This window comes from Penaeus japonicus, unplaced genomic scaffold (assembly GCF_977035675.1).
Source record: "Penaeus japonicus unplaced genomic scaffold, GWHDUDI00000001_assembly GWHDUDI00000016, whole genome shotgun sequence".
In the NCBI taxonomy this organism is placed as follows: domain Eukaryota; kingdom Metazoa; phylum Arthropoda; class Malacostraca; order Decapoda; family Penaeidae; genus Penaeus; species Penaeus japonicus.
This window is the reverse complement of record NW_028234418.1, coordinates 29,479,072-29,484,071: the sequence shown is the minus strand read 5'-3', so window position 1 is coordinate 29,484,071 and position 5,000 is coordinate 29,479,072. Positions and strand designations below refer to the sequence as shown.

General features: G+C 47.4%; 1 protein-coding gene across 1 annotated transcript in view; it reads left to right on the top strand.

The window, feature by feature from the left end:
• Positions 1-5,000, top strand: part of LOC122257788 (uncharacterized) — a 14,138-nt gene that overhangs the window by 1,805 nt on the left and 7,333 nt on the right. The window lies entirely within an intron of this gene.

The following is a 5,000-nucleotide window of genomic DNA, read 5'->3' as shown; positions in this document are numbered from 1 at the left end:
TTTTTTATTATGTGTGTGTGTATCGTGTACTTTGTGTAATTATGCAAATTAGTGTTATTATTGTACGTTTTTTTATGTGATTTATGAATGAACAATGTGATTTTGCACGATACGTTTGGCAGGTCGGTTGGCCAGTGTTGTTTATACTCCACTTGAGCGAGAGACCGAGAGAGAAGGAGGGTGGGGGGGTAGAGAGAGAGGGGGGGAGGAGGACAAAAGGGAGAGAAGGACAGGAAGGAAGAAAAGGGAGAGAAGGATAGAAAGGAAGAAAAGGGAAAGACAGATAGATAGACAGACAGACAAACAGACAGAGACAGAGACTATAAACGGAAAGAGCTGTAGGGTATAATCACCCTCTGCAACACCCCCCCCCCCCACCAGAACCCCTTCTAACTTAGCGAGGGCGTGGGTGGAAAAGGGAGTGTTTGATTAGATACGGAATGATAACAGGTCATTAACCCCACTTCCACTTCTACGCCACACCCTTCTCACCCCCCCCATCCCCCACCTCAACTCCCTCCCTCCTTCCCTTCCCGTCCCTTCCCTCCCCCCTCCCCTCCCCCGCCTTCCTTCCTTTCTTCCCCTCATTCTTCCCCTCTTTCCTTTGCTCTCTCTTCGCTTTTTTCTCTCTCATTTACGTGTATTCTCACTATATAACTCTCTTGTTTCATGTTTTTATTAAAAGGGGTAATGATGATAATGAGAATAGTTAACACAATGGAATCATTATAAATGTGATCGTGTCTGGAATACTGGCGCGATGTTTTTAACGATAAGATGGTGAATGCAATATTGTTATTCATTATAACGATGGTGGTATCAGATCAACAGTCGTAGTTATAGTGTTGCTTATCATGATAACGGGGAAAATAATGCTGACACTGACAGAATGGTACGTAATACAGACGACCGTGACAGGTCGGTGGGAGGGAGGGAGAGGGAGGGAGGAAGGAGGGAGGGAGATGGAGGGAGGAAGGAAGGAAGAAGGGAGGAAGGAAGGAGGGAGGAAGGAAGAAGGGAGGAAGGAAGGAAGGAAGGAAGGAAGGAAGGAGGGAGGGAGGGAGAGGGAGGAAGGAAGGAAGAAAGAAAGGAAGCGAGAGGGAGGGAGGAGGGAAGGAAGGAAGGGAGAGGGAGGGCAGGAAGGGAGAGGGAGGGCAGGAAGGGAGAGAGAGGGCAGGAATGGAGAGAGAAAGAGAGAGAGAGAGAGAGAGAGAGAGAGAGAGAGAGAGAGAGAGAGAGAGAGAGAGAGAGAGAGAGAGAGAGAGAGAGAGAGAGAGAGAAAGAGAGAGAGAGGTAGGTAGGTAGGTAAGGAGGGAGGGAGGGAGTGCAAGAATAAGAACACAACTCTCCTATAACAGACCTTTCCTTCTCGTGTTTCACAAAGTCTCTTGCTTCCGCTATCCGAAAAGGTGGGAGGGGCGAGTGGGGGGGAGGGGGTTTGGTCTGTAGGCCTGGTGGTCTAGAATTTCTGGTTATAATTAGTACGATACAAGCACTCCTTTCCCAGACGTCTAACGGAGAGGGTAAATATATGCTGAATCAGGTAGACTTTTCAGCTACAGTGACAAACGCAGTTATTTAAAACACGTGAATGATTTTTTTTTTTTTTATTCTTTATTGCATGGAGAGATTAATCCTTTAATTTATCTAGTGGTAGACGGGTAGATAGATAGATATTTATCTGTAATTTATATCTAGATATACACTTGAACACTCGTGCAAATATGCAAGCATGTAGCATTTTCTCTCCCCCACGCTAGCATAAACACATGCATAAATATTGTGGTATTTTATTTTCAAGGTTGCCCAAATGATACTCCGATAAAGTAAACATACGGTATGATTGTTTACAAATAACCCAAACAAAACAAACAAGATTGGTCGTCTTGATACTATGTCCCGAACACACATCCTTATGTACCCGGAAAAGATAGGCCTACACGAGAGCAAATGTACGGATAAAACCCCAGTCTTCCGGAAGTCATCGGGGGGACCAGGAAGTGTCGAAGTGAATCACGTAGCTGACACTGCTGACGGCTGATAACCCTGACACCTCTGACGCCGGGAGAACATAATCCAATACTGCAGAACCGAGACAGACCTTTGGCAGTGTTGTGATGTAATGTGTAATGGGATTATAGGGTGGAAAATACACACGCCCACACACACACGTGTATATGTATGCTTTGTATCTGTCTTGGTCTTAGTGTTTACACCTCTCTCTCTCTCTCTCTCTCTCTCTCTCTCTCTCTCTCTCTCTCTCTCTCTCTCTCTCTCTCTCTCTCTCTCTCTCTCTCTCTCTCTCTCTCTCTCTCTCTCTCTCTCTCTCTCTCTCTCTCTCTCTCTCTCTCCTTCTGTCAATTTCTGTATGTGTGTGTGTGTTTGTGTGTGTTTAGTTAATTATTGTTTTATTCTATTTATTCGTAGATTTATTTGTTTAAGGTCAAACTCACGTGCGTAGAGGTAAGCCTATATGCCTCTGTTTCTAGTGTTTACCTTAAGCCAGATTTCTTATTGATTTTTAATCTCTCCGTTCTCCAATTATGTTAATGATCGTCATTATAGTGATTAGTGTCATGTGAGTATTTAGGAGAAAATGACACCGTCATGATCACCGCGGTCATTATCGGTCATTATTGTCAGGGTGTTGGGTTCGCCTCGCTCGTAGATTGTATTTAGTCTCGACTTGCCATCTCCCATTTTCCTCGTCCTTCCTGATATCTGGTCTCTATCGCTCTCTTGCTTTCTCTTTTATTTATTTATTTTTTTTCTTTCTGTCTTTTCTCTTTCTATTTTTTCTTTCTCTTTTCTCTTTCTTTCTATTCTCTATCTCTCTGTCTCGCTTTCTCTCTGTCTCTTTCTCTTTCTTTATTTCTTTCTCCTCTTTTACTCTCTCTCTCTCTCTCTCTCTCTCTCTCTCTCTCTCTCTCTCTCTCTCTCTCTCTCTCTCTCTCTCTCTCTCTCTCTCTCCCTCTCTTGTCTTTCTATCGATTTTCCTCATTCTCTTTTTTCATTTTTTAATTATTTTTCTCTCGCTATCAATCACATCTTGGTGATTGGCAGAGTAAAACGGTATTTGCATTGCGGCAAAATTGAGAACCGAAGAGGACGGGACGGGAGGAGTGAGGAAGGAAGGGGAGGGAAAGGAAGGGGAGGGGAGGGAAGGGAAGGGAAGGGAAGGGAAGGGAAGGGAAGGGAAGGGAAGGGGAGGGGAAGGGAAGGGGAGGGGAAGGAATGGGAGGGGAGGGAAGGGAAGGGAAGGGAAGGGGAGGGGAAGGAAGGGGAGGGAAGGGAAGGAAAAGGAAAGGAAGGGAAGGGAAGGAAAGGAAAGGGAAGGGGAAGGGGAAAGGGAAGGGAAAGGGAAGGGAAGGGAGGAAGGGAAGAAAGGAAGAAAGAAAGGGAAGGAAGCGGAAGGAAAGGGAAAGGGAAAGGAAGAGAGGGGAGGGGAAAGAAGAAGGAAAGGGAAATGAAATGAAGAGAGGGAAGGGGAAAGGAGGAGGAAAGGGAAGGCAGTGGAGAGAAGGGAAGGGAAAAGGAAGGAAAGTGAATAGCGGGGAAGGGAAGGAAAAAAAGATGGAAGGGAAAGTGAAAGGAAGGAAAAGGGATGGGAGGGAAAGGGAAGGGAAGGAAAAGGGATGGGAGGGAAAGGGAAGGGAAGGGAGTGGAGGGATAACCCGGAGTTTCCCACGATTCTCCCCCGCCCGGAAGTGACGCATCCGTGGTGCTATCCACCCCACCCCTGTCCCATCCCTCCTCCCACCTCCCACCCTGCGCCAAACAGTGATTGTAAAGGTGGGATCTCTCTCTCTCTCTCTCTCTCTCTCTCTCTCTCTCTCTCTCTCTCTCTCTCTCTCTCTCTCTCTCTCTCTCTCTCTCTCTTTCTCTTTCTCTCTTTCTCTTCTTCTCTCTCTTTCTTTTCTTTCTCTCTCTTTCTCTTTTCTTTCTCACTTTCGGGTGGGGGGGGGGCGGGGGACCCCCCCCCCTCTCTCTCTCTCTCTCGCTCTCTCTCTCTCTCTCTCTCTCTCTCTCTCTCTCCCTCTCTCTCTCTCTCTCTCTCCTCTCCTCTCCACGTCCTCAACTCTCACACTTCCCACCTCTCTCTCAGTCTCTCCCTCATAACCTCTCTCTTACTCCTTCTCTCGTTCTCTTTTCTTTTACTTTTCTCTTTTCTTCCTTGGTTCTTCAATTTCTCACTCCCATCGCTTCCTCCACTATTCCTCTTTTCTTTCCCCTCTCTCTTTTCTCTTCTCCACTTCCCTCCCTCCCCACTTTCTTCTCTTTCCTTCCTCTTCTTCTTATTTTTCCTCTCTATTTCTTTCCTTCCCTCCTGTTCTTCCTCCTCCTCCTCTTTCTTCCTTCTCCTTCCCTCTTCTCCTCCTTTCCCTCACTAACTGCACCTTCTCTCCCTCCTTCTTCTTCAACTCTTCTCGCTCTCTCTCCCCTCTTCCCTCATTCTCCTCTTCTTGTTCTTTCTCCTCCTCTCAGTTCTTTCCTCACCTTCCCCTTCTCCTTCTCCCCCTCTCCCCCCTACTTTAGCCCCCCTCCCCCTTCACCCCTCCTCTCGCGGTCTACCTTTCCTAACCTCTGTGCTCCCCACTTTCTCGAATTCCAGAGTGCTCCCCCCGCGCCCCCCACTCCCCCTTTATTCGCACTCTCTGTTATTTCCCCTCCTCTTACCCATTAATTACTACCCTATCACTGTCCCTCCCCCAGTGCCTCGTCTTATTGCTTCCTTTCCTCCTTTATATCTTCTTATACCCCGTCTACCTTTCACATCCGTGCTCCCAATTTCTAAGGATATCACTTATATATCCTCTGGTACGCCTTCCCCCTTTCTCCCGTCACAACCCCCCCCACATCGCCTCCGCCCCCCCCCCCCCTTCGCCCCCCCCACTGATCTTCTCCTGATTCTTACCCCCCCACCCCCCCCTTTCTCTCTCTCTCTCTCTCTCTCTCACTCTTATCATCTCTCTCTCTCTCTTTCCCTCTCTTTCTCTCTC